The sequence below is a fragment of the Nicotiana sylvestris genome, chromosome 2, assembly GCF_000393655.2.
Source record: "Nicotiana sylvestris chromosome 2, ASM39365v2, whole genome shotgun sequence".
Lineage (NCBI taxonomy): Eukaryota > Viridiplantae > Streptophyta > Magnoliopsida > Solanales > Solanaceae > Nicotiana > Nicotiana sylvestris.
Genome location: NC_091058.1, coordinates 178,965,456 through 178,991,124, shown reverse-complemented (window position 1 = coordinate 178,991,124; position 25,669 = coordinate 178,965,456).

The following is a 25,669-nucleotide window of genomic DNA, read 5'->3' as shown; positions in this document are numbered from 1 at the left end:
TTAGGATTTGGGTCGTGACAAGTTGGTATCAGAGCCTAGGTTACATAGGTCTCACGAGTCATGAGCAGGTTTAGCAGAGTCTTGCGGATCGGTACGGAGACGTCTGACTTATCTTCGAGAGGCTGCGAACCCTTAGGAAACTTCACATTTTTGAATTCTAGTCATGCGAATCTGTTGATTCTGGTAACTAATCTTCTGTTATTTTGTTCTCTCACAGATGGTGAGGACACGTACTACTAGGCAGGATGGACAGCCACCAGTACCACCAGTCAGGGCCGCGAGAGGCCGCGGTAGGGGCAAAGGTGCAGCTCGTACAGCAGCTAGGGAAACACTTGCTGATCTACTAATTGCCCCAGTTCAAGAGCAGGTTCCAACTGCAGATGTGCCAGTGGGGCCAGCTCAGGCACTACTCGTGCCCATTGTGATTCCAGGCCTTCAGGAGGCCTTAGCTCAGATTTTGACCGTGTGCACCAGTCTTGCTCAGGCGGTCTCTGTTCCAGCTGCAGCAACCACTTCTTAAGCTAGGGGAGGTACTCAGACTCCCGCTGCCTGCACACCAGAGTAGGTGATGTAGGGACTCTAGACAACAAGGGAACTACCAGCCCAACCGGTTGCAGCTACTCAGGCCCATGTGGTTTCTGTTATGTCTGATGATGAGCAACAGATATTGGAAAGGTTTGGGAAACTCCAGCCTCCACATTTCAGTGGTATAGAGGCGGAGTATGCCCAGGTCTTTTTGGACAAGTGTTAGAGGATTCTCTGTACAGCAGGTATTCTGGAGACCAGTGGGGTCTCATTCACTACTTTTCAATTCTCTAGGGCTGCCTTCAATTGGTGGGAGGCTTACGAAAGGTGTAGGCCGGTTGGTGCAGCACCACTTACTTGGTAGGAGTTCTCCGTTCTCTTTTGGGAGAAGTTCGTACTGTAGTCTCGCATAGAGGAGATACGCAGACAGTTTGAGCAGTTACGTCAGAATGATATATCTGTGAAGCAGTACGAGATGAGGTTTTCTGAGTTGGCTCGTCATGTAGTTTGGTTGGTTCCACTGATAGGGAGAGGATCAGGAGGTTCATTGATGGCCTCACATTTCAACTGCGATTGATTATAACCAGAGAGAGGGTGTCTGGTTCTACTTTCGATGAGGTTGTTGACATTGCTCAGAAAATAGATATGGTCCACATCCAGGAGCTAGTTAAGAGGAGTCCAAGAGGTCTCATGGATCAGGTGGTTTTAGTGGTGTTCCTTATGGAGGTCAGTTCCACCACGGGAGGGGTCGTCCTTATACGCGTGCTCAGACGACTCATCCAGCTCACCATGGTGCATCAACTGGCCATGGTTCACACAGTTCTCATCAGGGTCAGTCATCTCTCAGTGCCCACCAGCTTTGTCCCGTGCTCTGTCGCTTTAGGGCTCATCTGTGTCAGGTCCTTCTACTAGTTATCCTAGTGCTCGGGGCTCCCTTTAGTCCCCACCACCAACACTGGGGAGTTGCTACAAGTGTGGAGAGTTTGGTCATATTAAGAGGCAGTGTCCCCGCCTAGTGGGAGGTCCAGCTCAGCATAGGAGCTAGCCTACGACTTCAGTACCAGTTACTTCACCACCCCAGCCAGCTCGCGGTGGAGCTCAGTCAGTTAGGGGTCTCCCTAGAGGGGGAGGCAGATCAGGTGGTTTGTAGGCCCGTTTTTATGCACTCCCTGCCAAACCAGATGCTATTGCTTCAAACACAATGATCACAGGTATTGTCTTAGTATACTATCGAGATGTTTCTGTATTATTTGGCCCTGGTTCCACCTATTCATATGTATCATCGTATTTTGCTCATTATTTGGATATTCCCCATGAGTCTTTAGTTTTATATATTACTATTATTGTGTACCATGTGTACCGGTCATATGTAGTGACTATTAGGGAATTGGAGACTAGAGCTGATCTCTTACTGCTTAGTATGGTCGATTTTGATGTGATCTTGGGTATGGATTTATTGTCTCCATGTTATGCTATTTTGGATTGTCATGCTAAGACTGTGACGTTGGTAATGACGGGGCTGCCACAGATTGAGTGTTGAGGTTATCTAGACTATGTTCCTAGTAAAGTGATTTCATATTTGAAGGCCCAGCAGATGGTTGGGAAGGGTTGTTTATCTTATTTGGCCTTTGTGAGGGATGTTGGTACTGATACCCCTACTATTGATTTTGTTCCGGTGGTACAAGATTTTTCGGATGTATTTCCTACAGACGTGCCGAGTATGCCTCCTGACAGGGATATTGACTTGGTACGAGGCATTCAGCCCATTTCTATTCCTCCGTACTGTATGGCACCGGTTGAGTTGAATGAGTTGAAGAAGCAGCTTCAGGAACTCTTTGATAAGGGGTTTATTAGGCCCAGTATGTCACCTTGGGGTGAACTTGTTTTGTTTGTGAAGAAGAAGGATGTCATTGTGAGAATGTGCATTGATTATAGGCAGTTAAACAAAGTCACAATCAAGAACAAGTATACTTTTGCCGCATATTGATGATCTATTTGACCAGCTTCAAGGTGAGAGAGTGTTCTCCAAGATTGATTTGAGGTTAGGGTATCACTAGTTGAAGATTCGGGACTCAGATATTCTTAAGACAATTTTCAGGACCCGTTATGGTCATTATGATTCCTTCTGATGTCTTTTGGGCTGACCAACACCCTAGAATCATTCATGCATTTGATGAACAGTGTATTTCAGCCTTATTTCGGCTCATTTGTTATTGTGTTCATTGATGATATCCTAGTGTACTCTCGTAGCCAGGAGGAGCATGCCCAGCATTTAAGGATTGTATTGCAACGATTGAGGGAGGAGAAACTTTATACCAAGTTCTCCAAGTGTGAGTTTTGGCTCAGTTCAGTGGCATTCTTGGGGCACGTGGTGTTCCGTGAGGGCATTCAGGTGGATCCAAAAAAGATAAAAGCGGTTCAGAGTTGGCCCAGACTGTCCTCAGCTATGGAGATTCGGAGCTTTCTTGGTTTGGCTAGTAATTACCATTAGTTCGTGCAGGGTTTCTTATCTATAGCATTGACCTTGACCAAATTGACCCAAAAGGGGTGCTCCTTTCAGGTGGTCGGATGAGTGTGAGGATAGCTTTCAGAAGCTCAAGACTAACCACAGCTCCAGTTCTAGTTCTACCATCAACTTCTAGTTCTTATACAGTGTATTGTGATGCTTCTCGGATCAGTATTGGGTGTGTTTTGATGCAGAAGGGTAGAGTGATGGCTTATGCTTCGTGCCAGTTGAAGCCTCATGAGAATAACTACCCTGTTCATGATTTGGAGTTGGTTGCCATTGTTCATGAGTTTAAGATTTGGAGGCACTATCTCTATAGTGTATCTTGTGAGGTATTTATTGATCATCGTAGCCACCAGCACTTGTTCAAATAGAATGATGTAAATTTGAGGCAGCAGAGATGGTTGGAGCTGCTAAAGGACTATAATATCACTATTTTGTATCATCTGGGGAAGGCCAATATGGTAGTCGATGCCTTGAGTAGGAAGGCAGTGAATATGGGTAGTCATGCATTCATTTCTATTGGTGAGAGATGATGAGTGATGATTTTACCACTCATTCTAGTTTCTTTTCTTTAGTTTTTATGTCCTTTAACTATAATATGAGGTCGTTTATGGTGTGTGTTGTTAAATTTTTAGGTAAATGATGTCATTAAGTGATTTGAATTCAATTGGAGTGGAATTGAGCAAAAAGTGGTGAAAACCATTCAAAACTCCCATGTGATTCCGCATCTGCGGAAGATTGATCGCAGAAGTGACTCCGCTTCTGCATGAATAGTCCCGCATCTGTTAAGATGAGTGACATTGCAAGAAACCGCATCTGCGGGTGGATTACCGCTTTTGTGGTTGCACATCTGTGTTTGTTAGATCGCATCTGCGGTACCAGAAGTTATTTCATTTTTCTCTTCTGCGATAGGATGTTCGCTTATGCGGAGCCTCACCTGCGATAATTCTTCTGCAGGTGCAGTCAACGGGCATCAAACCTGGGTAGATTAGGCATTTCACATGTTCTCAATTCCAAACCCACAAATACTCGTCCTAGCAGATATTTTCAGTATCTTTGGCTTATTTTCGGTCTCAAACACTAGAGAAGAACAAGTTTTGGAAGCTAGAGTTTGCACACACACTTGGGTTTTGAAGATTTGAAACTAGTGGTTAAGATTTTCTTACTCATTTGTACTCATTTCTTCATTTCCTTGCTTTGTATTGTATATCTAAGTGTGTAGTATTTTATCCAACACTTGAATCTTATTTATGAGAATATTCATAATTAAAGTGTGGATTAAATATCTTGTTGTGCTTATGTATTGAATGATTTTTTAACTTTTATGAAGTGAGTTATTGTTTCTTTAATTATTCTTGTCCTTTTATGTTTCCAAAGGGATTAGCTAACCCTAGGATTCGCCCATTAACTCCGAATTAATTTTGGGAAAGATTTTTTGGGGTTGGGAAAGATTAATTAACAAGAACTTGAGGCGTTAACCCTCATTTTATAGATTCTACTGAGGGATAGGATTGAACTACTTGTAGCCATAATCGGGTGTGCTTAATCTCCTAATTGCTTTAGGGATAATTCAATTAGGAAGTCTTGTTAGTCTTTGGAAGAAGCTAAGATAGAATTATTACTCGTGGCTAATTAGCATAAACTCACTCATAGTTGTAAAATCATGAAATATATTGGATCGTTACTTGAGTGTAATTCTCGATGTCGCACCCTTTTTTCTAATGAAATCGGGTTTATGACATTCGGGAGGACAACTCATTCCCTTTTTGGGAATTTGGGTTTGAATTGAAGAGTCGCCACCTAATGATTAAGGTACATTAGGACACCAAGAAGGTTTGATTTGAGTAACCAGAGATTGGGTAAGGGCTTGAAATTATCCCAAGGGGAAGGTGTTAGGCACCCCTCAAGATCCACTAGTGTGGTTCCCGGCCAGACTATTGTTGTGAAGTTAGGTGTAAATAATATGTAGGCAAATAAAACTTCAAATAAGAGGGGATTTTCACATAATGGTTACAAACAAAATTGGAAAAAATTAAAAGGAAACTGATTTTCTTAAAAGAAATAGTCTGAAATCTTTAGAAGAAATAAAGAAACAAAGGGAAAAGGGGGGGTTCTAGGTTTATTAATAATATGGATCACCCCACACAACATCCGGTAATCACTCCTCAATGAGGGGCTACACGAGACGTTATCGCGTGGTCATCATGTCCATATCTACCATTCCCTTCCCCGTTAAGGTATTAAAGCGCGGAACAGTCTCGTTTACTTATTGCATGCTATTACCCATCCCAGTCCTATCAGTCCCGGAGGCATTTAGGACTACTAATCCTAAGGAGGGAATATTAGGCTTATTTGTAGTTTCAAAGGCAAAATTCTAAGACGACATACAAAAACATGTATAGAAAGTTGGGGGAAAGCACATAACAGGTAAGAGGCTCAGATATACCTCCTTGAACAAAGAAAGCACATAATTAGCATGACTTTCACATACTGTTTATGGTCTGATTAAGAACTTAAAGGTTGAGGCACACTGATTTATTACATAATTCAGATAAGAAGCCTGAATCAGGCCTGCTTGCTGGTTGTAGTTAATAGCATATATTTAGTTTATAACTTTGCCCTAAGGCTTGCCTAAGTGTTGGACAAGGATCCTATAGGCATGGTATCTACTGAATTCAGAAAGCAATAATAATAAACTGAATACGTACTGGTTAAAGAGGTTGTCAGATTATTAAAGAAAGCAAGTTTTTACGAAGGTCATAAGTTCTGCAAATGATTGTTTAAGACCTATGAACATGATTTCTAGATGAAAATGGATATACAAGATTCAGAAGGACCTATAGGCATATTTTCTATATGCATATGCAGAATTCAGATTTCCAGATACTTATGGACATGATTTCTATATGAGAGAATGCAGAATTCAAAAATACCTATATACATGATATCTATGTGAGAATGCAGAATTCAGAAATACCTATAGACATGATATCTATGTGAGAATGCAGAATTCAGAAATACCATAGGCATGGTATCTATGTGAGAATGCAGAATTCAGAAATACATATAGGCATGGTATCTACCCTTTGCATACATAGTTACCCGCCCTTTTCCACTATCCATCCCCAAGAGTTTATTAAAAATTATCACATCCCAGAATAAAGTAAAATACATTAGAAAAATGTAAATAAAAGTATAACCAAAGAAGTGCCTGATTCAGACTTCATGTCTGAAATATGAGGTAAACCAACTCCATAAGATCAAGATCCAAATCCTTTCTCTCATTCGAGTGTGTCAAAGTTCCTTAAGAGCCTCAAAAAGGACTCCGGGCAATGCTCACACCCAAATGTATTATCAGATTAGGACAAGTGCAGTGTAGAAGGGCCAACCTTCAAGTGTCCAAGTTCAGAGGGAGCTCAAAGGGTCCCAAGGCAAGGCTCACAAGAGAGGGGCAGAACTTAAAGACTAAGAGAATGTGCAAGTGTAGAAACAATATTCTAAAAGGGGGAAAGGAGAGGGAAATAGCTACAGATAAGTACACATAAGGGGTTTAGGGGGAATAGGGAAATTGAAAGAGGCAAGGGCAGGCTGTGGGCATGCCCAGCAATGGAGAATGCCATCATACCCATAAGCCTGTTAGAACACACTATTTAGAGTCTAGGATCCTAAGGGGTCAAATTTAATTCATGGACAATAATTTTCATATTGTCATGCCTTAAACCATAGCTCAAACACATAGGGGGCAGGGGTTTGGGATTCAGAATAGAACAGGCAGAAAGAAATCAGCATGCTAAAGTAAGTGTTGAACTATACAGAGACAGTGAGTAGACATAGATACGAAAGCAGTAAATAAACACTTCGTTGTGGTGCTAAAGCTTAAATCAGGATATACCATTTTTCAAAGAAACAAATAGAGAAAAGCAGTAGGTCTTGTAACAGGCCACAATGCAGACAATAAAAGAGAATACTATTGCGTGTAAGTGTAAGTTTAGAAAGACTATGAGTGATGGGTGTGCTAATGAAAGAGTCGTGTATTTATAATGTGAAAAACAGGAAGAAATAAGGTAAGAAAACAATTAAGGAACTGGATGTCAATTAAGAATCAATCAACACAAGACTTCCTTTAATTAAGGAATTTGGACTCAAAAGGTAAAAAGCTATTTAAGGAAAGAAATCAAATAAACATCTTGTGCAAAGTAGGCAATTAGGGGTAAATAAATAGAAGTTTATTTTAGGGGCAGAGCTTTGAAATATACGGTTGCATAAATAAGGTAAGAGAAATCAATTAGTATCCAGTAAATCAAGGATCAGAGAATTTGTAATCACTGATCCATGAATGAATCAAGTCAGAAAAGCTGAGAAAAGTTTTTAACTTAAGTCGAGTAACAAGGCAGTCAGCAAACAAGGAAAGAAATCAATCGAACTTATACGAAAGGAAGTCTGAAATTAATCAAAAATTGAAAGCCCTTTTAGAGGGAAGTTCAGCACATATAAAGAGCACGCAAGTATCATGCATGCGAAAAGGAGTCAAGTAAAAGGTCTTATAGAGTTTAGCAAAAGTCAGAATCATATGAAGAAACAAAATTGAAACAATGATTTTGAAACTTAATGAAGCAGTAGATGAAACAACTCCAAGAACTCAAATAGGTCCAAAAGATTAGGGTTTTTGAAATCAAGCAAGTTCAGAGATGAAGCACAAGCAAATCACATAGCCAATGGTCTCAAAACTCAGATGAACCCCCAAATTCTAGGGTTTTTACCATCAATCGAGTGTAGAGGTGAGAGGACAAGCAATCAAGGAAAAGATTCTAATCGAAACAGGTCCAGAGGTCTCAGAAAGGAACTGAGACCCTTAGCATGCTCTTTCAGTAGTAGAAACTCATGAGAAGCATAGTAAAAGAACAACATGCGAGACATAGTAAAAGAAACATAGTAGAAGAAGCCAATGAGAAACATAGTAGAAGAAACTGATTAAGAACACGGTAGCGGAAACTTAACGATAATACAGTAGAAGAAACACAAAGAACACAGTAGAAGAAACATAGTAGAAGAAGCACACAAAAGAAAAAGAAAAATCAGAGAAACATCTAAAAACCCTAGATCGGAAAATAAAGGCTTTGAAAGCATAACTTCTGAAAGAAATATCAGAAAATTGTTTAAAAGCTTAGGGAAAACATGGATCTAGAACAGATCTACAGAGATCAGAAAAACCTCAAAAGCTAGGGTTTCAGAGAAATCCAAACGGTGAGAAAGGCTTGGATCTAAGCAGGAGGAGTCGAGGCCAGGCTCGAAATAGACATGGCTTGCCAGAGCAAGGCCAGAGATGGCTGTGAAACTTGAATCAACAAGGGTCTGGACCCGGCTCTTCGTGGTCAAGTCATGAAACTTCAGTAACCAAGCGTGAGGAGCCATAGAAGGCTGGTGGGTGGTGAAACCACCATGGATTCAGGCCAGGAGGTGGCCGGAGAAGATGGATGGAACTCATCGGAGAGGAGGGGAAGGGGGAAGGTTCTAGAGAGAACCAGAGATAGAGAGATAGAGAGAGAGTCGGTTGAGTGAGGAATGAGAGAGGTCTTGGGGTTCGTTTGGTTTAATTTGGTAAGGGCGGATCTGGATCGTTGATCAAAAATTATCAACGGCTAGGATTTAGTCCGGGTTGGGTCGGGTAGATTTAGGATTGGGCTTGGGTCTTGGGTTTAATTAGGCCAAATGTGGCTATAAGTTAAATAGCCCATTTTCCCATTTAATTTATAAAAAAATAATAAATTTTAATAAACAAATTTCTGAAAACAAATTAAAAGAACTAAAATGACTTATAACGTATAATTATCAATTTAAAATGCAGAATCCCATTTTATAAACATGAGACGGATTTAAACATAAAATTGGCTAATATTGCAATTATGCAATTTTATCCTTAAAATGCCTAATAAATTTGTAAAAATGTGTGAAAAATATCTTAGCTATATTTAATATAAAAATAAGAAATAAATCACCAAAAAATAATTTTGGAGATAATTATTGGGTTTTTCTTGATAAAATAGAGCAGTAAATTAACTTTAAAATCTTTGAAAAAATTAAGAAAAAATAATAGGACATTGGGACATACTTATATATGAATATACATGTTATTTTGAAAGATATTTTGCATATAAAAAATACAAGGAAAAATTGGGTATCAACACTCGATACATCCATACTTGTAGACATTGATCATTTTACTTGCTTTCTAGGTTAGTTTACATTTTCGCATTTAGATATAAATATTTTCCAAAAACCAATTCTAAGCGTTTGGCATTGCATAACAAGTGATAATTCTCTTACATTCCTAATCACCTACATATTGTTCTCTGTGGGATTCGACCCCGACTCATAGTTGGGTAAATTATATTGCATGTGACTGTGTCCATTTACTTTTTAGTAGTGGATTTGGACGTCATCAAAATTGGCACCGTTGCCGGGGAATAGTTTGGCATAATTTAGGTTGTTTGAGAAATAAGCGTAAGTGCTTTGGTCCAAACTTGTGAATATTTGTGTAATTATTTTTCTTACCTTGGTCTATTTTTCTCATATGTTTCTTGTTTATTTTCTTTGTTTTGAAAAATGGCATCATATAATGAAAATTGGTCGGATGGTAGTTGTTCATACTTTGATGACCCTTGTCCTTATTGTGGAGGACCACACTCGTGGCAAAATTATTTAAATTCTCCCGGGGGTGGATTGCACGCACAATCTCAAACCCATGAGTGGAGTATTTATGATAAGTGTGGTCATCAAAATGGTCATTGGGATGATTGTGATTATTTGTCCTTCCCTTCCCAAGCCCCCGCTATGATGATTCTACTTTTTATGATGAAAATGATAGGGATATGGAGGTGGAAGAAGTTGAGCATGGTCAAAATGGAGAGTTCAAGCTCATGTTAGAATGCCTAATTGAAGGAGGACACAAAGAACAAAGTGCCTTGGAGGAGCTTTTGGAAAATAGTCTCCAAAATGACTTGGCACTTGAAAGGTTGCACTCACAAATGTGAGAAATGCTTGAATCTTTAGAGGTCCAAAAAGCCTCGGAGGTTAATGATAGCCAAGAATTTTTCTTAGATGTGGAAGCCGAAAATCCTTCCTTGGCACTTGATCAAAACCAAGAAGAACTCTCAAATGCTCAAAATGAGAAGATGATGCTTATGTTGGAGACCATTCTTGAAAATGAGGAGAACCACAACTTTGCACTCAAGGACTTGAAACAAAGCTTGACTCACAATGATGAACATATCCCCACTTTGGAAGATCAAATGAAAATATTGGTTGAGGCTCACTATGCCTACCAACTTGAGAGTGTGGAAGGAAGTCAAGAAGAGTCTGATTTCGAGGAAGAAAGTGAGCTCTACTTTGAGGAATCATGAATTGAACATCTGCCAACCGACTCCATGAGTGTTAGTGATTCCAAGAAAAATATGGAATTAGATTCAACCGGTGTAAATGAAAATATGGTTGAGATTGACTCTAATCCGGGGAAAAAGAGGATGTCAAAATCCGGGAAGAATTGCAACTTGGAGGTTTGATGTCACATTCCAAGCATTTTTCAACATTGAAATTATGTGATGATATGGGAATTGAACTACACAAGTCAATGAGGGATTGCAAGGGGGAAACACAAAAACCATACATTTTAATTTTTGAGGGAACAAGGAGGCAAAATAACATTCCTCACATGAAAGTCAAGAAGCGCAAAATGAATAAATTGATGCTTGGCTTGATCATGTATTTACCACCCCCCACCGCTCGTGGTCACAAACTTGATTCCAAGATAGGTGCCTAGTTCATATCGTCTAAGTGGAGAGAAAAGCGGTAAAGTTGATTTGCGTCGTGACACGACGTTAAATGCGGCGCTTGGTGGGAGGCAACCCATCGTTTTCAAAATTTTAGTCATTTTTGAAATCTTCCTTTTTAGAATAGTTTATTATATTGTTTCTAACCAATCTGTCAAGTTTCATAATTTTTGGAGTTGATTTGAGTAGGGCGGGGCGATGGAGAGTATGAAAAACAGTAGCTGGTGAAAATTGCTGGGGCACAGGCTTCGCATTTGCGAAAATTGGTTTGCATTTGTGAACCTGGGACATCGCATTTTCCTAGATTTTGTCTCAATCGCAAAAATAGTAGGATTCATTAACCTTCGCAATTGCGAAGGCTGTGTCACAATTGCGACCTCAGAGGGGTAAAACAGGTTGGTTCACCCATTTTGAACAATTTCAAAGAAAACATCTAGGGGTCTCAAACCTCTGTCTCCCTCACTCTCCCTACTGTAAAACCCCACTGTCTCTCACTCCTAATTGCAAGAGTCCAGGTATGGAAGCTTAATCACTTCTTCTTCTTCTTCTTCTTCTTCTTGGTTTTCTCTGAAACCCTATGTTTTCAAATGGGTGACATTTCCTTTGCCCAAAATTGTTTAAAAATTGTTCAAACCATAAGTTGATTTCTGGGTGAGGTTGGTTGAGAGTGTGAGTTTTGTTTTTTGCTAAAACAATAGGGAAGTCTGAGTACCCATGGCTTGTCAAATGGAAGTGCATTTTTGTGCTTCTTATATGATCGATGAAAGGCCCGAATGAGATTCTTGGACGAATCATCGATATTTTTGTTGATTCATGGTTGTCTATAAAGTCTAGTGCATGATTTTATGTTTAAAAGATGATTGGGTTCATTAGGAATGGCTTGTATTCAAAATATTTTAGGGCTTGGAACTGTTCTTTGAGGAAGGTGAGGTTGGGGACGATGATATCGCAATTGCGATGGCCTCTTCGCATTTGCGAAGAGGTGGTGGCAATTGCGAAAAATCCCAATTCCAGCCAGCTTCGCATTTGCGATCCTATCAGAAATATGTGTTCTTCGCATTTGCGAGAAATTTTTCGCAATTGCGGCTTCTGATATCTTTACAATTGCGAAGAAATTTTGGGATTTGCGACATGAGAGAGCAGTCACTTAAAAATCTTAAAATCCTGATTTTTTTTCTAAGGCTGGGTTTCGACTGTCCGATCATTCCTTTGGCATATTTGATTCATTTTGTAATATTCTTTATAGCCATACCATGTTTTCACTCCTATCATTTGTTGACGGGTACTATAATTGAACATGAGCTCTAACTCTGAAGGATCCGCAAATGACAACCCCTTGGAAGCTGAGCAAAACTATGACCAACATCGGTTCTTGTCATTGGAATGCCAAGAGCGGTACTTTGCTGAAATGATCTCGAAAAAGTTGCTCCCGGAGAGTGGTATACTACTGGACAACGTCCTGGAACGCCTTCCCGAGTTCCATCAAAGGCTAGTAAACATGGGATGGGATTGTTTTGCCCCTCAACCTTGCCGAGCCAATGAGCAATGGGTGATGGAATTCTATGCCAATCTCCCAGCTATCAGGCTAAGGAAGCCAAAGATGAGAATTCGTGGCAAAATGGTGCACTTTGGAGCTAAAGTTGTGAATCAAGTGTATCACCTGCCAGACCATGGCATGGCCCATTCAGTGCAAAAGACTGTGCCTCAGGGGAGTGGTTGGTGTCAAAATTATGCCCAGGTGTAGATGTTCCATGGGCAGCTGAGAAGAGAGGGATCACATCCAAAGAGTTCACTACTGAAGCAAAGATATGGCTAGCCATTATATATAGTCGTATCTCCCATGTGTCGAACATATGGAATGTACCGGTTACAAGAGCTCAAATGATAGCTTGCATCCTCGATGGTATTCAGCTAAATGTTGGTGAAATTTTCATCAATGAAATGAGGGAGTATCGGATCCAGAATAGTACATCATTGATATTCCCATCGCTTATCACTGAGCTGTGCCAACTTTCTGGGGCAGAAGAGGCTCCGAAAGACAATTGGATAGAGCCGGGAAAACCTCTAAATTCGTTAAACAAAAGAGGAGAGGACGGCGCTGTGAAGAGCAAAAAGAGAAAGATGGTGTCTTCTTCTTAGATGGATCAGAGTAGTCAGCCATCATCTTCTGCAGGAGGACCATTTGTTGTGCTTACTAAGGAAATGCGGCTGATTCGCGACCTAGTAGCTTGCCTTCCACAGGGACCTGGGGAAACATCTGAGGGACCCGCCTAAATCTCAAAGAAATATTTTCAAAAATATCTTGATGATCAAAGGAAGCAGGGGGATCACCTTAAGACACTGCAGAAGGCATACACTAATCTAGCCAAGGCGCATGGTAAGTTGAGTAGTTCTTATGACACTCTAGCAAAGGCACACACCTAGATGAAGAAAAGGGAGAAGAAAAGAGAAAAATTCTTTACTCGCATGTGGAAGGGTGTGAAAGGGCTGTGGAAAGTCCTAAAGCCTCAAGACCCAATGCCATCGACCAGGCCGATAGATGATGATGATGCTCCTATTGCTTGGTCCGAGGAAGAAGGAGAGGAGGATGCCTCTGAGTCAAACAGCGAGGAGAGCACCTGATGCGTATTCAGGGAGCACTTTCCACCATTTTACTCTATCATGTTTAGTTTCATGACATTGCAACATCTTTAGTTGGGGGTGGCTTCTTATATAACTGTTATTCTTGTATAATTGTGGATAATTGTGGATATGGCAGATTGGTACTTTGGTTGTTTTTATTTTGTTGTTATTGTATTTTCATGTGATGTGTGATATTATTATGTGTATTAGCTTCTTAATTTTTCTTTATTTTATATAATATGTTTTATGTTAGTGTTGATATCCTTGGTTTTCTTTGTACCATGGTTCTTTTTCCAAGGATGCCAATTTTCTTCTTGAACCGGGTAATTGTTAGTAAATTTTTGTTGACTTTTCCCGATGGTGGATAGCTAGGAAAATTTCTTAAGGGAATTAGTCTTGTAGTTTAGATATAGTTTATGTTAATTTAGGAAGAATAAATGGTTTGAGTTGGGGTTTGTGCCCATTGACCAAGTTGTGGCTTGCTTGGTACCAACATGATTTAAACCTCGACATATGAATTTTTGGTCGTTGAAAAAGAAAAATAATTGAAGTAAAGATCATTTTTGTGACTTTTAGGTTCTATTTTTGGCTCTTTGATTCACTAAATAGCTTCCTATGCTATATATAACCTCTTTGAGTCATTGGTTTCAATTGGATTTTGGATTTGTATTCCACTTGAGTGTTCATGTGCCATGTGGGGTGAGATTTATTGTGAGTTCTTTTGCATTACTTGTAGTCTAGAACTTGCCCGGAATGTGCTTCAAGGCAAAATCATAGACTAACTTGGTTTGAAAAATGATATTAGGCCTTCCTTGGACCGCTATTGTGCCTTAAATTTCCTACCCTTGAATATTTTCCCTAGTCAACCCATTTTGAGCCTTTAACCTTGTTCTTTGGCAACCATGTTACAAGCTTTAATCCTTTGTTCTTTATTGATCTAGCTTTTGGCACTCTACCTCCCTAAGTACTTTGAAAGTGTAAGCATATGCTAAAAGCCTAAGTTTGGGGGTGAAGGTTGGAAAAGTTGTGATATGGAAGTTGTCTAAAAGGTGGACGGTAGGAAAAAAAATGATAAAAAGTGAAACCGTCCTTGATTTTGAAAAGGAATGAAGAAAAAAATAAAATAAAATAATAAGAGATTGTGAATAAAGGGAAGATTAGGTGTGGAATGAAAAGTGAAGAAAGAATGGAGAATGTTTTTGAAGGAAGTGGACTTTGATTGTAAATTTTGTAGTGCTTGGGGAGGTTTTGAGTCACTCTAACCAAAATTGCGTCATACCTTAACCAAAATCCTAAACTACAACCCTTTAAGTCCTAATTGATTTTGAACCAAGTTATCTACATTAGTGGAGAATTGCATGAAGGGCAAGCCTATGGTACTACTTGTATGCATTTGAACATCTTTGTGAGAGAGAGTTAATTCTTTCCATTTGATATCCCATTTTTGTTGTGAATTAAGATTTATGAGTGTGGGATTCTCCCTTAAATGTGAGGGCACATGAGATTTGAGTTGTGAATTTAATCCTATTTTCAATTGGAAGGAATGACCAAAGAAAGATAATTGTGATAGAGAGGCAAATTTTGAAGCTTTAGTGTCATGACTTGATTTGCTACTTTAATTTTCATAGTGCTTGAGCACTTGAAATGTAATGAAATTCATGAAAAGTGTTCGGTAATTCATATGTGTTGGATTAACTGTTGGTACCAATCAAAGTCATGCGTTGTGCTTATAGTAGACCTTTTTGGCTTGGCATGATAAGGATGCAATATTGAGTTAAATACTTGGGAGGAGATTTTGTCGTTTTCATTGCTTGAAGACAAGCAATAGTTTAAGTTTGGGGGTTTAATAAGTTGGTATTTTACCAACTTATCTTGACTTTAAGCCAATGTTTTTGCTATGTTTGAGTGATAAAATCAGTGTTTAATGTCATTTACTTCTATATTACATGTTCTATGTGATTTAGAAGTGATCTTGAGGAAACCAAGTGAAACAAGTCAAAAAGAAGCTAAAAAGAGGAAAATCTGGAAAGGGGCCGCAGATGTCGCAAATGCGACATATTCATGGGAATTGCAAAGATAGCAGTGATGGGAATTGCGAGAAGCTTCTCGCAATTGCAAAGAAAGACCATTCAGGCAGTCTTCGCAAATGCGAAGAATACTTCGCAAATGTGAAAGTCAACTAAGCAGTCAACCTTCACAAATACGAAGTATTGATCGTAAATGCGAAGTCAAACAGTGTAGTCATAGTTTGCAATTGCGAACTTTTATTCGCAAATGCGAATATCGTGCTTAAGTTCTGTGCACTTCTGTAATTTTACATTTTTTGGACCCAAACCCTTTAATACCCAAACCAGCTCATTTGTAAAATATCTTTGGCTTATTTTCAGTCTCAAACACTAGAGAAGAACAAGTTTTGGAAGCTAGGGTTTGCACACATACTTGGGTTTTGAAGATTTGAAGCTAGTGGTTAAGATTTTCTTACTCATTTGTACTAATTTCATCATTTCCTTGCTTTGTATTGTATATCTAAGTATGTAGTATTTTATCCAATACTTGAATCTTGTTTATGGGAATATTTATAATTAAAGTGTGGATTAAATATCTTGTTGTACTTATGTGTTGAATGATTTTTTATTTTTTTATGAAGTGAGTTATTGTTTCTTTAATTATTCTTGTTCTTTAATGTTTCAAAAGGAATAAGCTAACCCTAGGACTCACCCATTAACTCCAAATTAATTTTGGAAAAGATTATTTGGGGTTGGGAAAGATTAATTAACAAGAACTTGAGGCGTTAACCCTCATTTTATAGATTCTACCTAGGGATAGGATTGAACTACTTGTAGCCATAATCGGGTGTGCTTAATCTCCTAATTGCTTTAAGTGTTTGGCATTGCATAGCAAGTGATAATTCTCTTACATTTCTAATCGCCTACATATTATTCTCTGTGGGATTCAACCCCGACTCATAGTTGGGTAAATTATATTGCATGCGACCGTGTCCATTTACTTTTTAGTAGTGGATTTGGACGTCACCAAAATTGGCGCTGCGGTTTCTTGCAAAGTCACTCATCTTCGCAGATGTGGGACTATTCACGTCGAAGCGGGGTCGCTTCTGCGATCAATCTTCCGCAGATGCGGAATCACAGGGGAGTTTTGCATGGTTTTCAACCTTTTTTGCTCAATTCCACTCCAGTTGAATTCAAATCACTTCATGGCATCATTTACCTGAAAATTTAACAATACACACCATAAACGACCTCATATTATAGTTAAAGGACATAAAAACTAAAGAAAAAAACAAAGTGCCTTGGAGGAGCTTTTGGAGAATAGTCTCCAAAATGACTTGGCACTTGAAAGCTTGCACTCACAAATGGATAAATGCTTGAAGCTTTAGAGGTCCAAAAAGCCTTGGAAGTTAAAGATAGCCAAGAATTTTCCTTAGATGTGGAAGCCGAAAATCCTTCCTTGGCGATCAAAACCAAGAAGAATTCTCAAATGCTCAAAATAAGAAGATGATGCTCATGTTGGAGACTATTCTTGAAAATGAGGAGAAGCACAACTTTTTACTCGAGGACTTGAAGCAAGTTTTGAGTCAAAATGATGATAATATCCGCAATTTGGAAGAGCAAATGAAAATATTGGTTGAGGCTCACTATGCCCACCAACTTGAGAGGGTGGAAGGAAGTCAAGAAGAGTCCAATTTCGAGGAAGAAAGTGAACTCTACTTTGAGGAATCAAAAATTGAACATCTGCCAACCGACTCCATGAGTGTTAGTGATGCCAAGAAAAATATGGAATTAGAGTCAACCAGTGTAAATGAAAAATTGGTTGACATTGACTCTAGTCCAGGGGAAAAAAAGGATGCCAAAATTCGGGAAGAATTGCAATTTGGAGGGTTGATGTCACATTCCATGCATTTTTCAACATTGGAATTGTGTGGTGAAATGAGAATGGAACTACACGAGTCAATGAGGGATTGCAAGGAGGAAAGACAAAGGCCATACATTTTACAATTTGAGGGAACAAGAAGGCAAAATGACATTCCTCATATGAAAGCCAAGAAATGCAAAATGAAGAAATTGAGGTTTGGCTTGATCATCAACTTACCACCCTCTACCGCTCATGGTCACAAGCTTGATTCCAAGTTGGGTGCCCAATTCATATGTCCAAGTGGTGAGAAAAGTGGTAAAGTTGAGTTGCGTCATGCCATGACATTAAATGAGGCGCTTGGTGGGAGGCAACCCATCGTTTTTCAAAATTTTTAGTCATTTTTAAAATTTTCTTTTTCAGAATAGCTTAGTATATTATTTTTGACTAATCTGCCAAGTTTCAGATTTTCTTTAAAGTTGAATTAAGGAGTTTGGGATGTTGGAATGGCACAAAATAGTGGCTGCAAATCTGCGCACCAGTTATTTGGTGTAACCGCATTTGCGGAACTTTGCTCACTGATGCGGACACGCAGAAGTGATTTTCCTACCACATAAGCATCCCTTTACGCAGATGCGTTTCCTTCGTTGCAGAAGCGGTAAACTACCGCGGATGCGAAAATTGGGCAGGTTTTAAAAAAATAGATCTCTCATTTCATCAGGTAATCTCTGAATATTGTTCTTTTCCCAAAACCAAACTCCCCCATATCTCACACTACTACTCCTTACACTGATCTCACTCGATTTTATCAAGCACAAGACTACACAGGTAACTTGGCCTACTCCTCTCTTCTACTTCTCTTTTCTTCTTTTTCTTCTCCATTTCTGAAGTTCTCATGGCTATTTCCCCTAATTCTTCATTTCCCTCTGATTTATTGAGATTAGGGTGAGGAAATTAGTTGAGAGTGCATGTGTGTCTTACTCTAAAACAAATTTGTGGGAAATCTGAGTACCCAAATTGTGTAAAGAAGAGGCGATTTTAAACTGCCTGCAAAGTGTTCAACAAATTGTCCAAAAGAAAATTGTGTGTTATGTACCTGAAATTCAACATTAATAGAGTTAGAGGTCCCTTTGGTACACTAATTTGGAAGTCTTGAGTACAAATTAGTTGCTAAAAATCATGCCACAACTAAAACATTCTGGGCATTTGAACCATTAGACGAACACCGCAGATGTGATCAATATTCCGCAGATGCGGTCTCGCACCTGCGATGATTTTTCAGGTGCGATTTTGGAAAAACTGAACAAAAATGCAGATGCAGTGAAAATACCGCAGAAGCGGGACCGCTCCTGCATTTAATCTTCTGCAGGTGCGAAAACTGGGTAGACTGGCAATTTCCTGTAGCTCTTCAACTGGTCCTTCCCGGGCCCGTTCAACTTGGTTCTTTGGCCTAATTGCAGTGTTTTAAATTTCTTAACATGATTCTATTGCCCGACTAACATTGTGTTGATTTTATGAAGGTATTTTGAGCTAAAATGAACCCAAACATGAACAAAAATGCTCCGCAACATCATGAAATTGAGGAGGGGGTTGATGAACCATTTGATAACTCATGCTTCAAGTTGGCTGACTGTCAGCGCAGATATTATGACAACCTCGCCACCAAAAAGATAGTTCTTGAAAAAGGGACCGCCGAGGAGAAATTGGCCGAGCAGCTCCCAGATTTCTATGCTCGTCTCCAAGCCTCCAGATGTTCATGTTTCATTCCCACTCCGTGCAAAGCTAATGAGGAGTGGGTCCGCGAATTCTACGCAAATCTTAAGCGCACGAACTTTGCCAACCCACAACTCATCATTAGAGGAAAATTAGTAAGATTGGGGATGGATCAGGTCAATGACACACTTGGGATTCCTAACTATCCACTTGAGCAGGTGTGAGAGAAGGATCAGTGCGACAACGGGGAATGGCTTGTCTCTAAACTCTACCCTCCAAGCATGAGAGAAAAATGGGGAAACAGGAGAAAGGGTTTGAAGTCAATTGACTTCATAGCTGAAGCAAAAATGTGGTTATACATCCTCTATAATAGGGTGTCACCTTGTGGAAATGTCTCAGATGTCTCCTACACTAGGGCATTGATCATTGCATGCATCCTGGACGGCATTCCTGTGAATGTCGGTTACTATATCCTACGGGAGCTGAGGGAGTATTTGTTGGACAATGATGCAGGGTTGATGTTCCCTTCGTTGATCACACAGTTATACATGAGGGCAGAGGTTGAGGTGTGTAGCACCGATCGTTGGTTGCTAGCCGATAAGCCCTTTCATCCACTGAGAGTAATAGGTGAGGGGAGTGTAGTAAAAAGCAAGAAAAGGAAAGTCACCACTTTTGTTACCGGTCCAGAGTCTTCATCACAGGCAACTGCACCTGAGGGACCATTTGGGGTACTAAACTCTGATCTTGCATCCATCTGGGAGTTAGTGTCACAGCTTCCAAGTGGGCCCTCATCCTCCCAATTTGGGCCTGCGTACTTCTCTAGGGAAGATATGAGGAGTTACTTAGATGCGCAGAAAAGTCAGGCAGAGTCTCAGGAGAAGATGGCAGTATCAGTTAGCAAACTCGAGACAGCCTACAACAACCTGGCCAAGGCGCATGCAGATCTTCAGTTAGACTTCCAGAAGGAGAAGGAGAATAACAAGAAGAAGAGCAAAATCATGATCAAGGTGTGGAGAGGCATAAAGGCCATCTTCAAATGGGGGAAGCCGAGTAGGAAGATACCAGTGGGGGATAAAGATGATAGCGAGGAGTACTCCTTCATGTCAGATGCTACTGGTGATGATGATGAGGCTGTGAGTTCAGCACAATAGTAATTAGCCTTCCTCCCACAGTCTGCTAGTCTGATGCAGACCTCAGGGATACCCTCAAACTACTTTTCTTTACTTTTGATATTATGCAGACCTGGGCAATTCAGGCATTTCACATGTTCTCAATTCCAAACCCACAAATACTCATCCTAGCAGAGATTTTCAGTATCTTTGGCTTATTTTCAGTCTCAAATACTAGAGAAGAACAAGTTTTGGAAGCTAGGGTTTGCACACCCACTTGGGTTTTGAAGATTTGAAGCTTGTGGTTAAGATTTTCTTACTCATTTATACTCATTTCTTCATTTCCTTGCTTTGTATTGTATATCTAAGTGTGTAGTATTTTATTCAGCACTTGAATCTTGTTTATGGGAATATTCATAATTAAAGTGTGGATTAAATATCTTGTTGTGTTTATGTATTGAATAATTTTTTATCTTTTATGAAGTGAGTTATTGTTCCTTTAATTATTCTTGTTCTCTAATGTTTCCAAAGGGATTAGCTAACCCTAGGACTCGCCCATTAACTCCAAATTAATTTTGGAAAAGATATTTGGGGTTGGGAAAGATTAACTAACAAGAACTTGAGGTGTTAACCCTCATTTTATAGATTCTACCTAGGGATAGGATTGAACTACTTGTAGCCATAATCGGGTATACTTAATCTCCTAATTGCTTTAGGGATAATTCAATTAGGAAGTCTTGTTAGTCTTTGGAAGAAGCTAATATAGAATTATTACCCGTGGCTAATTAGTATAAACTCACTCATAGTTGTAAAATCGTGAAATACATTGGATCGTTACTTGAGTGTAATTCTCGATTCATCCATACTTATAGCCATTAATCATTTTACTTGCTTTCTAGGTTAGCTTACATTTTCGCATTTAGATATAAATATTTTCCAAAAACCAATTCTAAGTGTTTGGCATTGCATAACAAGTGATAATTCTCTTACATTCCTAATCACCTACATATTGTTCTCTGTGGGATTCGACCCCACTCATAGTTGGATAAATTATATTACATGCGACTGTGTCCATTTACTTTTTAATAGTGGATTTGGACGTCATCAAGAGACCTCTTGCAGTTGATGTTCAGGCCTTGGCCAACCAGTTCGTGAGATTAGATGTTTCGGAGCCCAGTCGGGTTCTAACTTGTGTTGTATCTCAGTCTTCCTTATTTGATGGCATCAGAGAGTGCCAGTATGATGATCCTAAGTTTCTTGTCCTCAAGGACAAGGTTCATCACGATGATAACAAAGATATGACTATTGGAGATGACGTATTGAGGATGCAGGGTCGGATATATGTGCCCAATGTAGATGGGATACGGGAGTAGATTCTCGAGGAGGCCTACAGCTCGCGGTATTCCGTCCATCTGGGTGTCACGAAGATGTACCAGGTCTAAGGTAGCACTATTGGTGGAGGAGAATGACGAAAGATATAGTTAGTTTTGTAGCTCGGTGTCTTAACTGTCAGCAAATACATATGAGCATCAAAGACCGGGTGGCTTGTTTCAGATGATACAGATTCCAGAGTGGAAGTGGGAGTGAATCACCATGGATTTTGTAGTTGGGCTTCTACGGACTTCGAGGAAGTTCGATGCTATTTGGGCTGTTGTGGATCGGCTGACCAAGTCAGCACCCTTCATTCCAGTGGGTACTACTTATTCTTCAAATCGGTTGGCTCATATTTGCATTAGAGAAATCCGATTTCCATCATTTCAGATATTGGCACGTAGTTTAAATCGCAGTTTTGGAGAGCCATGCAGCGAGAGTTTGGCACTAGGTTGAGTTGTTTCACCCTCAGACAGATGTACAGTCCAAGCGCACTATTCAGATATTGGAGGACATGCTACGTGTTTGTGCCTTGGATTTTGAGGGTTCATGGGACCAATTTTTGTCGCTCGCAAAGTTTGCTTACAACAACAGTTACTAGTCGAGCATTCAGATGGCTCCATATATGGCTTTATATGGGAGGTGGTGTAGGTCTCTGGTGGGTTGGTTTGAGCCGGGTGAGGCTACACCATTGGGTACTGACTTGGTCCAGGATGCTTTGGACAAGGTTAAATTGATTTAGGAGTGGCTTCGCACGGTGCAGTCTAGGAAAAAGAGTTATACTGATAGGAAGGTCCATGATGTGTCTTACATGGTTGGGGAGAAGGTTCTGCTGAAGGTTTCACTCATGAAGGGTGTTATGAGGTTCAGAAAGAAGGGCAAGTTAAGCCCTCAGTTTATTGGGCCTTTTGAGGTACTTCAGAGGATCGGAGGTGTGCCTTACAAGCTTGCCTTGCCACCTAGCTTGTGGAGTGTACATCTAGTATTTCATATTTCTATGCTCTGAAAGTATATCAGTGATTTGTCTCATGTTTTAGATTTTAGCACGGTTTAGTTGGATGGTGATTTGACTTATTATATGGAGTCGGTAGCCATTTTGGATCAGCAGGTTCGAAAATTGAGGTCAAAGGATACAGCTTCAGTGAAGGTGTAGTGGAGAGGTCAGCCTATGGAGGAGGATACTTGGGAGAGGAGAAACAGAGCAGATATCCACACCTATTTGTGACTCCAGGTATGTTTCTAGACTGGTTCGATTTTGTTTAAGAAGGGGGATGTAACGACCTGGCCGGTCATTTTGAGAGTTATAACCCTATTCCCCTATTTACTGCTCATTTTGTGATCTACACTTGTTATGTGACTTATCGAGTTAGTTGGTTCGGGTTCGAAGAGATTTCAGAGTGAATTGAGACACTTAGTCTCTTAATTAAAAACTTAAGTTGGAAAAATTGACCGGATGTTGACCTATGTGTAAACAACCTCATATTCGAATTTGGATGGTTCCGCTAGATCCGTTAGGTGATTTTGGACTTAGGAGCATGTCCAGATTTTGATTTGGAGGTCCGTAGTAGATTTTGGCTTGAACAAAAGTTGGAATATTGGAAAGTTTAACCGGGAGTGGACTTTTGATATCGGGGTCGGATTGGATTTCTGGAAGTTGGAGTAGGTCGTGGGGTCATTTGTGACTTATATGCAAAATTTGAGGTCAATCAGACGTGATTTGATAGGTTTTTTTGTAGAATTTGGAAATTCTAAAGTTCATTAGGCTTGAATACGTGTGCAATTTGTGTTTTTGATGTTGTTTGATGTGATTCGAGGATTCGACTAAATTCTTATGATGTTTTTGTTTGGTTGAGGTCCCGGGGGCCTCGGATTGATTTTGGGTGGTTAACGGACTTGGATTGAAGAGGGCAGCTAATGTTTTTGACCATTACTGGTGTAATCGCACCTGCGGAGTGGGCACCGCATGTGCGAGCCTTTAGAAGCGGGCAAGGACACGAGGAGCTGGGGCTGCAGATGCGAAGGTTTTCCCCCACCTGTGAAGCCGCAGATGCGGTCCAAGGTGCGCAGAAGTGGAGGCAGATGGTAATAGTGAATTCCGTAGAAGCTGATTTTTCCTCGCAGAAGCGAGCCCCAGGAGTGAGATTTTTGGCCGCAGGTGGAAGGCCTGGGCAGAACATATAAATACGAGGGTTCTGAGATTTTTTACCATTTACATCATTTTGAGCTCGGATTTTGGAGGTTTTTTAGAGGGTTTTTGAAAAGATTATTGAGGTAAGCTCCTTGTGTTCATTTTTCTTCAATTATTATGTTTCCCCACTGATCTTTCCACCTAGTTGGAATGTTTTTGAGGAGAAATTTGGTGGTTTGAGGCTAGGTATTCGGAGAGTGAATTTTGGGGATTTGAATGACCATTTGGTGTTAAAGTTTTGTAAATTTGGTATGGCTAGACTCGTGAGTGAATGGACTTTCGGATTTGTGACTTTTGTCGGATTTCGAGACGTTGGCCGGGGGCTGGGTTTGAGCCAATTTCGGAATTTTGATTATAATTTCATATTTTTCTTGTGGAATCGTTTCCTTTAGCCTATATTGATTGTATTATATTGCTTGTGGCTATATTCGGGACATTTGGAGGCTGATTCTCGTGGCAAAGGCATATTAGAGTAGAGTTTTACTCGGATTGAGGTAAATAACAGTTTTAAATCTGGTCATGAGGGTATAAAACCCTGGATTATGCATTATGTGATTGGTTAGGAGGTGACACATATGCTAGGTGACGGGCGTGTGGGCGTGCATCGTATGAATTGTGACTTGGTCCATTCCGTAAAACTGTAAAGTTGAATAACTTGTTGTTAGCTATATGCTCTCCCTGTTTTATAGAGATTTGACTGCACATCATGTTAGAAATCATGCTTAGGCCATGTGATGACACTGTTGGGACCTGTAGAGGTCGTGTACCTGTTTAATTTTCTGCTATTTGTTGTCTTGTGCTCAGTCACGGTTTTACTTGTGTATCATATCTCAATCTCTTCTTGCTTCTTGTTGATAAATGTTATTATATTCTTTTGGGCTGATTTGTATGATTTCTGAGTGCATGAGAGACTGGAGAGGTTGGTGACTGAGTTACGGCCTGAGTGCCGAGTTGTGAGCTATATGTGTATATATAGATTGGGTTGCATGTTGCAACGAGCCTGAGGAATGTATGTATATGGATCGAGTTGCACATGCAACGAGCCTTAGGTATCACGACCCAAGTTCTCCCTCTGTGAACCATTGTGACGGCACTAAATTCTACAACTAGGTAAGCCTAACATTTGCGGAATAATAAAATGATAACATAATTTTAACAACTAACTGTAACAGAACAACATAACTGAATACCATGCCGTTTGGCATGTACAATAACCAATTACTCAAAAAACACAATATGCCCAAAAACTAGAACATCATGAGTCACAAACTACAGAAAGAAAATAGTATCTCCATACTCCAGAGTCTAACAAAAGGAAATCAGGAAGTGTTTGACATGGGAAAGAGTAAAAAGGGACTCCGAGGTCTGCGGACGTGGCAGATATACCTTAAAGTCTCTACAACTGGCTCACCTCACTGATAATACGGTTGATAAGCGGTACCTGGATCTGCACATGAAAAACATGTGCAGGGAAGGGCATGAGTACACCACAACGAAAGGCACAAGCAAAACCCTAAACCCTAGCGGCGATATTCACGTTGATCGCTACCATGGCCAATTGGCCGGCGGCCAGCCATCTTTTCCGGTTGGTCATCCCTCCCCCACCATCGCCCAACCTCCCACGGTGACAAACAACAATTCACAGCCTTTGGATTACTAAAAATATTAAAACCTGCTGCATTAAACACTGCCATGCACGCGACTACATCAACTCTAAAAGTTGTCGATCCAATTACCACGAAATCAATTGAATACCTTCATGGACAACCTCTAATCAAGTGGATTAAAGCAGAAGTAGATAGAATGAATATTATCGAGGGACTTCAATATGTAGTACTTGGGAAATTTTTATATGGCTGGCCAAATTTGCAGGAGATCCATCGTATTCTTCCAGCTCAATGTGGAATAAAAGGAGAGTGTAATATTGGTCTACTTAGAG